Source organism: Nuphar pumila, chromosome 9 (assembly GCF_984573655.1).
Source record: "Nuphar pumila chromosome 9, dmNupPumi1.hap1.1, whole genome shotgun sequence".
NCBI lineage: Eukaryota > Viridiplantae > Streptophyta > Magnoliopsida > Nymphaeales > Nymphaeaceae > Nuphar > Nuphar pumila.
In genome coordinates this window covers 83146937-83158267 of record NC_143257.1, presented here as the reverse complement: position 1 = coordinate 83158267, position 11331 = coordinate 83146937, and positions in this window count along the sequence as shown.

The following is an 11331-nucleotide window of genomic DNA, read 5'->3' as shown; positions in this document are numbered from 1 at the left end:
AAGAATAATCTTTAGAGATGTGTCATTGACTACGATCAATATCAATCACTTATGGCTTTGCAAACATTGAATCTTCTTTGATGGCCATATCGAGGATTTATCCTTCATCCTTTTGGTTGGCCAATAAAAGATTTTGAATTTTCAATCTCTTTTCGCAAAAGCTTCACTCTCTTGGAAGTAATGCTAAAGGTAAACTGAGGTAAAATTTGTAAGACAAAGTTTTTGAAATCAACAGGTAATTAATTGATAAATTGACAAAATGTTCTTGAAATCCTTGGTGAAAGAGAGCATTTGAGGTCCTGCTTAACGCATCTGTGACGAAAATTATCCTCTCCTTTCCCCAAAGGAGGCGACTATCAGTTCACTGGGAAAAATATCAGTTCAATTAAGAACAACCATCAGTTCATTGGAAACAACATCAGTTCAATTAAGAACGCCCATCAGTTCGCTGGGAACAATATCAGTTCAATTAAGAACGACCATCAGTTCGCTGAGAACGACTATCAATTCACTTGGGAATACTATCAGTTCGATTAAGAACGACCATTGTTGGGAATAATATCAGTTTAATTAAGAACGATCATCGGTTCGCTGCGAACTATATCAATTCAATGAAGAACGACTATCAGTTCATTTGAGGGAACGGAAATTGGATGACCTGACGGTCGAATTTGAGAATTTGAAAATTGGAAATTGGGTGACCCGGAGGTCGAAATTGAAGAATTGAATGACCCGAGGATTTGAATTGGAATTTGGTGGGAAAAATATCAAATTTGAGCAATTGACAGACCCTGAGGATTGAAATGACTTGGATTAACAAAGGAGAATAATGAGTTTGAGTCAGAGCTCGAATAAAATACAGAGATCACGAGTCGGAACCCGGATCAACAAAAGAAAATAAAGAGCTCGAATCAAGGCTCGAATAAGATAAAGAGATCACGAGTCAGAACTCGGATCAACAGAGAAAATGAAGAGCTCGGATTAGAGCTCGAAAAAGATAAAGAGATCTCGAGTCGGAACTCGGATCAACAGAGAAAATGAAGAGCTCGGATCAGAGCTCGAATAAGATAAAGAGATCTCGAGTCGGAACCCGGATCAACAAAAGAAAATGAAGAGCTCGAGTCAGGGCTCAAATAAAGTAAAGAGATCGTGAGTCGGAACTCAGATCAACAGAGAAAATGAAGAGCTCAGATCAGAGCTCGAATAAGATAAAGAGATCTCGAGTCGGAACTCGGATCAACAAAAGAAAAATATGGACCAACTTGAAAGTTGGAGTTTGAAAGAAAAGGAGCTTGGATCGGAATTCAGATCTTCAGAGGAGAACCTAGTTAGAGGATCAAAATTTTGCAAATTGTCAATGCGGGAACTGGATTTTTGAAAAGAGGATCCTATCTGAAGAATTTTGAGAAAAAAAATCAATGGAGATTGTAGACTAGAGTTAGAGATTGATGATTAAGATGGGAAATCATTCATAGTCTCAGGATTTATCCCTTATCCTGAATGGGAAATGGAATTGGGTGCATTTTTAATGCAAATGTAATGCACATGCACATGAAATGCAAATGAAGTGTAAATGAATATGATTGAATTCAAATTGATGCAAATGAGTGCATATATATGCAAAATGAGAGATTGGTTTATCCTGCCTGCATACAGGATGTTTTGAGGTAAAGATAATTCAAAAAAAAAATGCCCCAGTGTAACTAGGGAGAAAATTTTTGAATAACAGAAGGATAATTGATGAATAAGGCGACAAGCTTCTTGGCTAACAGACATTCTCAAGATCATTCCTCACAAGAGAGACATTGTGAAAAGGAAGAAGAAACAAATAAGATGGCACCGAGCTATTAAAAAAATTCGATGACTTTATTGATGCTTTAAAATCAAGGAAAGAGAATGGAATTACATTATTCTTTTGAAAAAGCAAGATGAGAAATGGGAAAGTGTCGGCATTGTCATCTTCTGGAATGATTGTAGAAAAAAATCTTTGTCAGGATGACTAGTCCTCCTTTTCATCTTCAACGAGGAGCTTCTTGTCAATGCAGTCTTGAACAATGTTCTTAAGGATGAAGCAGTTTTCTGTATCGTGCCCTATTTCTCGATGAAACTTGCAAAACTGTTCTTTGAATCTGCCTATAATTGCTGGAGGATCATCGGCTTTAGGCAGCCGGACAATGTCTTTCGCAAGCATATACTCAAGGATACTCTCAAGTGTCTGATCCAGAGGGGTGAATTCTCGATCAGTTCTCAAGTCTTTGCGATTTGCTTTTTCTTGATCTTTCTTTTGATGTTGAGGGCTAGATTGGAGAGGTTTATCACTGTTGATGTCCTTCCCTTTTTGCTTTTTGATTCTCTCCAAACTGTTGCCATGATCATTCTTATTGCCTTTGCTATTATTGAAAGATTTAGCCGCAAAAGTGAAGTGAGCCTTCTTCTTTTGTTCACCTTGAGGGTTATTCTTGAAAAATGTGAAGCCTTTATAGACTCTATTCTCCACGCTTAGCTCAAGCCATTCTGCTTGCTCAATGAGTTCAACGAAAGATTTGGATGGTGAGGTAGAAATTAATCCTCTCAGAGGTTGCAAAAAATTATTGAGGATCAGCGATAGAGCATGCCTTTCTGATATAGGATCCCTCATTTTGTTGCAGGTCTCTCTCCATCTGCGAATGAAGTCCCTTGCCTTTTCATTTTCATTCTGCCTTAGATTGCAGAGATGGCTCAATGTTGGGAGCGCTTCAGTATTGAACAAGAATCGTTCGATGAACAAATTCACGACTTTGTCAAACTCTTTCAGTTCTATAGGATTGATATGTTTCGCATACCATTTGGCGGCAGTGCCTTCTAGGCTATGAGGAAAATAGAGAAATAGGGCCCTATTGTCTCTCTTGAATTTGGAGCATTCGGCGAAGAACATGGCAAGGTGGGCTTTGGGATCACCAGAATCATCGAATTTAATGAACTTGCAGGGCAAATTCTCCAGATTTTCATCCCCTTCTAAACTGTCATAAAAATCCTCACTCGTAAAGACTTTCTCGCCCTTGTCACGGGCTTGTAGATCTTTTACCACTCTAGCCATTTCTTTGAACTGCGCTTGCAAAGGATCTGTCACTGCTTGAACTTTTGTCTTGCGAGTGATCTCTGGAATGATCTCGCATTCTTCCTCGGTATCATCTTCATCTGAAGTATCTTGAACATTCTTCTCAAAGGACTTGGTTGATCTTTTGGCCACACGATCTCTAATTCTCTGACTGAATGGATTTTTGTCTAAGCTGGTGCCAGCCTGCTCACTCATCATCCTCTTCATCATTTTCTGAAACATCGCGTACATCTAAGGGTCGATACCGTCATCTTCTGGCTGCTCTTGGTCTTTGTCTGACCTTGGCGAATTCATCTCTCCTTCTGATGTTGATGAGTAGCTGATATGCTGCGATGATGTTTTCCTTCCGGACCTTGTCTGATCCATCAGATGTTGTGAAGGCTCTCTGCAGGATAAAGTCCTGATTAGACTCTGAGGGAATTTTGGATTGGGAAGAAAATTATATGGTGGACAATTAGAAGAATATCTCATTACTAGGGATGGAGTCATCGCTGAAATCACGACAATTGTATTGTTATTCTTTGTAAGAGAAATAAACAACGAAAAATGTGCCTTGTTACCTAGGCGAGGTCGTCAACCACGAGGAAAACACCATTTTTGAAGGAAAGAGATATTTTTTCGAAAAATAATCCTCAAATGGATTTAGAATAAGGAGAAGGCAAATGGGTAAACGATTTCCACCACAATAATCAAGGTATGCATGAGGAAAATAAGATAAAGAATTTTGCAAATAGACAAAAGGATTGAAAATCCAATGAGAGAAAACATATGATTTTTGAAAATTGCAGGCAGGATAAAAATGCAACTGGAAATTCGAGATCCAGTGAAACGGGAGAATGGAAAAACACTTGGAGTTTTGAAAGAAATAAGATATTTTAAAAAGTCATCCAGGGTTTGAGAAAATAAAGGAAAAAATGAGAAATATGGGTATTTGAAAATATTTTTGGGAAAAATGTAAGAAAATAGAGGTAACATACAAACAATCACATCCTACACAAACATTTATGCACATACAACACCCCCTAAAAGGCTGACTCTAGATGCATCATTTTGAAAATAGTTGTAGGACCCTAATCCTAACTCTAGGTTCAGATCATCTTTGTCCGATCCAGTTATGCTGATATACCCGAATCGAAATCCGAGGTACGTGGCATATAATTTCAACTTCGGTTCTAAGGTAAGGTTTTCCAACATCCTTGAGCGCCTACCGATATACTTCGGACTGTGGCCCGAGATACGTGGTAGGGGGGTGTTAACCCAAATAATTGGCCCAGTTGTGAGGCTATGTCCCAAACTAGGGTTCTGGAAGAGAGCTCAGCAACGTGAAGACCGGGTAATAGTAGGTAAGGGAGATTTTGAAAAATGATCACATGCAAGAAATAGATGGCTCCAAATCCTAAAGAGATAGATTTTGAAAACTTTGAAGAAGCATACATTGTTTGCATTCAGATCCTAAATTGAAGAGAGTTGTGTTTAGACCTAAGTCTATGTGAGCATGAAAATATCTCCTCAATCTGGTCCTACCAAACCATGCCTAGTCTATATGCAATCAATGTCAGCTAGGTCAGAATCTAGGCTCCTAAGTTCGCATGATATCAAAAGTAAAAGAGCTGACATTTTGTGAACATAATTTCAATAATTGAACTAAGTGAAGCACAATTTTCACCAAACAAGGACAGGTCCCATCACGGTCGACAAACCTGTTATCATCGCAAAAATTTTCCTGTCTTCCCTTCCTTGCGAGAGAGAGAGGGAAATGCTTTCGCGATTCAAACTTGACCGGATTTTGGAAATTGTTTTGAAATACTCGCCTCCGTTTTGAAAATTGTGGGAAAATCCATGGGATGGGGCTCAAACTGTCGGTACGAGGTTCGACCGTTCTTGTCGCCTTTAACAGAGGTAATCGGACCAAGGACCAAAATTGTGCTTGACTTAGTGAAATTATCGAAATTGTGTTCTATCCTAAATGCACAGAGAATTCAGGCATGTGCTATGAGATTTTGTAAAATGCAAGTTGAAAAACATGATGTTTGCTTAGAAAATATTTGGAGTTGAAAAACATTTCTCAGGAAAAAGATGAAAATCAATCTCTCAGGAAACTCGGATGAAGAAGATTGGAAATCTCGGGAAAGTTCATAAAGATTTGGAAAATCATGAATGGATGAAAATCCTGAGAAAATGGAAAGAATTCTTGAGAAAAGGGTAAACATTTGAAGGAAAAATGTTTGTGAGGAAAACTTCAAGTTTTGAAAGCTTTCTTTGGAAAATGATTGAAATTCATTAGAAAATTCTTTGGAGAGGGAGAATTGAAACTCGGGAAATTGAAATCCTCAGAATCTTAGCCTTGAAACACTTGGGAATCGATTTTGATATTTGAGAAAGGTGAAAGACTTCTTTTGCAAATCTTGAGAAAATAACATTTTCCATGGAAAACTGTGGAAAAACTTAGTTGGAAAAACCGATTTTGAAAAATACTCAGAGTTTCTTGAGAAATCGATTTCTTGAGAATGAATTTTTCTTAAGAAAATCATGAGAAAACCAATGATTTCATGATGCAAATGATATGAGTGAATGAATGCACTTTGAAAAGATTTTCTGAGAAATTTGTTGAAAAAATGTGTATTAAGTCAAAATAAATCCTTCACATATTCTGACTGTGGCCATGAACATGTTCAGAGCTTAATTGATTTAATGCACAATACTTTGCAAATTTGGAAATATGATGTGCAATTTGGAAGGTAGCCTAAGAGTGTAGGTTGAGTGTGACTGGTAGAAAGATGATGGATCTGGGTCTCGTCCATATTCCGACTAAGGCCGTAAATATGGACTCCACCGAGTTCATCAACTCCCTAAGAGTTGGTGCACGTGCCATTCGTGTACATCCAAAGTGCTTTTGAAATAAAATGCATGAATCACATAAACAGGATATTGTAGGAATTTAAACTATATGATATGCATCCTAGTCTAAGCAGAAAATTAAATCTCTTATTCCAAAATTCACATTATTACGTCACTAAATAAATGAAATAAAGGAAAATTGCAGACTTTAGTTCCTTCTTTTGAATGTCCCTGCCAAACTTGAAATGGGGTTAGCTCAAATATGTGGGTTTTTCCAACATTTTCCAATAATATTCTGAAATTATTGGACTTAGTTGGATATAAACCCTATTTTCATGCTTTCTTGATATTTGAAATGATGTAAATGCGAGAAATTCAGTAGAAAATAGTTTGAAATTCGAAATTGTGGTCAAAATGACCAAAATACCCGTAATATTGAGGCTATATCTTTAAAATCAGGGTTTTTGAAGGTAAAATTGAGATTTTAAAATTCGAATCAAACCAAATGATGATGAAATGCAGTATGAGGCATGATGACATGCTGCTAAACACATTAGTACTGAAAATCAGAATTTTGACATGCTACCATTCGTCAAAAATAACGAATTTTGCTTGGATCAATGTCCCGCGGGGCCCTGTTTTGATGATATGGCTAAACCGAGCCTCAAATGAATTCTAAATCACACCAAATTCGGTATGAAGCATGTACCTATTCTGATAAATAGCCTAGAATGCTAAAACTCACAAAATGACATGGTTTAGATACTAAAATTTAAAGAAAACCCTAAAAAGGGCGAATTTCGCCTAGAGACCCGAACCAAATGCAACACTTAATGCAGTAATACAAGAATTACACCATAGAAACATCTAAGATTTTGCAGGCTGCTAAATTACATGAAAATAAGCAATTTTGTCTTTTACAGCCTCGGGATTTAAACTACGGTGAGTTCGGTAACGAGAATTTGGTTCTGACGGAGTCAAAATCAACCTGATTCGATGTAAAAATACTAAACAAATAGCAAACTACCATGGACATTTCTAATATTTAAATGTTAAACTATTGACAGATGCAGGAACGACTTTCATCTTTATGATTTTGGCATTTGATCAACAGGAACAGATATAAAAATGCGACATTACTTGCCTAAATAAACAGAACAGACAAATGTGACAAAACAAAAGACTCACAAAAAAAATCTGAAACAAATACCAAAACTGTTCTAAAAATTATAAGCTTTCAGATGCAAATAGAGGACATCCCTAACATGACATTCACTTTTTACAAATTTGGATTTGGAGCAATACCCAAAGAAAACTCATCGCCTTAAGTCGATCCAAAATCTCAGAGACCCAAATCAGGCTCTTACACATGTCCCAAATTCTCGGATTTTTGTCAGACATCAAAAGAAAATTGTAAAAATCTGCGAAACTCAAATTAAATACTAGACATCATCCCAAGTTCAGGACATTTTTTGGATCGAAAATTGGATCTCATATGAATAAGATCTCGATTTTACAAATCGAAAGTAAATTTTCAAAACGTATCTCAGGTAACAAAACCCGACCTACCATTTTGAACATTTACTACAGTAAATCAATTCAAATCATTCCGAATTTTTGGAAGATTGCTAGGGACACCTAGGGACGCGTACTATGATTTTTTTGGTATTTTTAAAGAAAAATAAATACATGAAATGACGAGTGGACTGACTGACAAAAACAGAGAATCACTGAAATAACACAGGATACATGGAACATCAAATAAATTCCTAAACGATGCTATTTTAATGAAATAAGACATAAATCTACCTTATTTTAATGCATGAACGTGATGAAATGCTAAAATTTGAATCAAGAAAGCATGAAAAACTCGTTTGCTATATGTCATTTTACGAGAATAGCTCGATCCACCTTCGGATGAGCTCTTTTCTCAAAACGACAATATGAATTGAATAAAGATATTACTATAATGAAATCAATAGGGATAGAAGTGCACCTTGTGTTTTCCCGCAGCTTTGGAACTCCCGAAATGAGTGGGTATGAATGGCTTCTCTCGTCCTTCTATCCGAGCTTCGGAAGGTTCACGAAATTCGATCCACACGCTTAGATAGAGTTGGAATTGATGCGAGCAAGCTTGGTGCTTCAATGCACCCTCTCAATTGAGCCAAAGGGGGGTGTGAACTCAAAAAATCAAAATTGTGTACTAGAGGAAATCTAAGTTGAAATGCAAAATCCAAAAGGAGCTCCCCTAGGCTGGGCGTGGGGCCTTGTATTTATAGAATTTTTTGGAAAATTTTGAAATTCAAAGAGGCTTAATCTGAGCCCTCCATGTGGCACCATCTTAGAGGGTGTTGTCTTGGAGTTTGAAATTCAAATTCTGCTTTATTTTGGAAGGAGGAGAGACTGCCATGTGGCGCCATCTCAGAGCATCCACGTTGACATGTATCAGAAGGAAAGGCAGAGGATTCAGATGATGCCACCTCAGAGAGAGTTTGAAATTTAAATTTCTGCTTTTTCTAGAGTAAAGGAGAGACTGACATGTGGCGCCACCTCAGGGTGGCTCCACATTGACATATGTCACGAGGCAGGAGCTGAAGAAGCAGAAGACGCCACCTCAGAGGAGAGTTGTTCCTACTTTTTCTGATGTAGAGAGGTCTGGCCATGTGGCGCCACCTCAGGGTGGCTCCTATAATGTCATGTGGCAGGAGGGAGGAACAAGAAACATGTGGCGCCATCTTAGGCCAGATAGAAAAGGTAAGGTTCAGGATTTGCGCCACCTCAGCCTGGGTTTGAATTTTTTTGAATGGTTGCTTTTTCTGAAGAAGGCCATGGGTGACACGTGTCTTCTATTTTTTCTGAAGGAAGCTAGGAGTGACATGTGTCACTTACTTTTCTGAGAAAAGTAAGGAGAGACATGTGTCATCCTGCTTTTTCTGAAGAGAGCAGAAAATGACATGTGTCCTCTACTTTTTCTGAAGGAAGCTAGAAATGACATGTGTCACTTGCCTTTCTGTGAAAAGCAGAAGGTGACATATGTCAGTCTGCTTTTCCTAAGGAAAGGAGAGAGTGACATGTGTCACTTGCAGGAGACATAATTCAAATGGCGCCACCTCAGGGAAGACAAGCTCTACTTTTTCTGGACAAGGCAGAACATGACACGTGGCATCTCAGGGTGACCTTGGAATGACACATGGCACAGGGTGAAGATGGTGGAAACTGACACGTGGCATGGAATGAAGAGGATGTCTAATGACATATGGCAGCATCTTAAGGTGGCCCCACACTGACACATGGCAAAGCAATGGAAGGAGAGAGAAAAAGGTTCAGTGGCGCCAATCCAGGGACAAGGCTCCTATATTTTTGGGTTTTTCAAAATTCAGGTTTTCAAAAGAAAAGTCTATGTGACACCACCTCAATGTGGGTCCCACATTGTTTCTTTATTGAAATAAGGACAAGACAGTATATTCTTTTTTTGGAATTTTCATAAAATCTAGACTAATTGGCAAAACAGAAATTTTGAAAAGAGTTGGCCCTTGTAGGGTGGTTTTGTAAAAGGGAGATATTTGAAATTTTCAAAAGGGCAAAATCTGAGATAAGGTGGCTGAAATCCATATTGAAAACTATCCAGATTGTTTTCTTGAGAAAATATTTTGAAATTCAGAGTCTTGGGGGTAAAATGGGAAGAATTGATAATTTTGAAGACCCAGGGTTTTGAAATTGATTTTAAAAAGAGTTGAAATTCAAATCTGGATTAAAAATTTTGAAATCAAGAGTTCTGGACCTCGAAATGACATGTTGTGCAATGTTGTGATATGAAACGTTCATGCAATGCTATGCAATGACATGTCTTACGAAATATAATATTGAACCAGGAATTGGAGATTCTTGTCTCCTGTCAGGAGTAGAATTTTGAACATCTGAGCTAAAATAGAGAAATTTTGAGAGTTGCAGATGAAATTTGGACTTTTTGCAGGTTCCATGCTTAGAAAATGACCATTTTGCCCTCTAGCGATCTGCGGGGAGGAGTTGTGATGTTTGGTGGAAATGTCGGGGAGGTGAGTGAAAATTTGGGGTGTTTACAGGACCCCTAGGTCCTTCAGAACTAGCAAGCAGACCATCTATAGAGGTTTTTACTGAAAGTGCAGCTTAAGGAGTTGCTCCAGGTGTAGAAGATTGCATCTCTAGAATGATAGAGATGACTATGATGTTGTGCTTGTTTTTCGTTGTTTGAACATTTTGCATTTGCAGAACTAGAATTGATGCTAGCATTGTTATCAGCAGATAAGTCATATACTGAGACATGATGTTTTGAATCACACTCATACAAATTATCAGAGTAGCTCCATTCATTACTCATCCAGTTTTTCCAACCAGAACTTGTCTCTGCAACCTTATTGAATGATGACACTACCACTGCATTTGTAGCAGTCAATTCAGGATTCCTCTTATCGCCAAGACTGATGTTATCTTTCACACCATTTGTCCACTAATATGTATTCCTAGGCAAAATAGCAGGAAGAATGCTCCTTCTTGTTGCATATTTCATAAATAACAAAATCAATGCATCAACTTAAGCATGGTCTAATTTAAAACAAAATTGTGTGGGAGAGAAATAACTTTCATTCAAAATGTTCCTGTCATATGAGAAATGAGATGCTAGTAAACCAAAAAGTTGCTTAGAGAGATACTCTTTCATCATATGTTTCTTACAACTAAATATAACTCCACCAAGAACTCCTTTCTTTAGGTGCCTTGAATAAATCAGGATTCATACTTCACAAAGTAGAACCAGTGCTCTCTTGCCGAGGAAGGCGATTGATGGAGGCTTGTCCCTTTAAACCCGATCTCATGTCAGAATGGAACTAGGTACCGGGTTTGCAATGAGTTCATTGCAGAATTTTGCAGCAGGTCCGGTCTGATGCTCACGCCTTCAACCAACAGATATGAGCAGGGCGACTGTGCTACTAATGATCAAATTTAATGCTAGATCAGATCTGACCATGTGTTGATGCAATGTTGAAATGCATTGAATGCAGATGCTAGATTGATGAGATGCAAATGGCACAATGATGCTGGAAACATAATGGATGTTGTGATGAAATGCACAAATATGCAAGTGACAATGCTCCAACACAAATTTCGGTGAATCCGATGATGATCATGTAATATGTATTGATGCAGGGTCAAAATGTAATGCAAGAATGATCAATGCCCTGATCAATCAAACAAATTGAAGTAATGATGAGGCATAAACAAAATGTATATGAGGATGTTGAGTGACGTGAGGAGCTGGAACCATCGGAGGTATTGGATATGCAGGATATATTTGTTGTTGAACATTTTGTACAACATTCACTGTAATTGAACCTAATGGAATCGAAGATGTAGAGGACAAA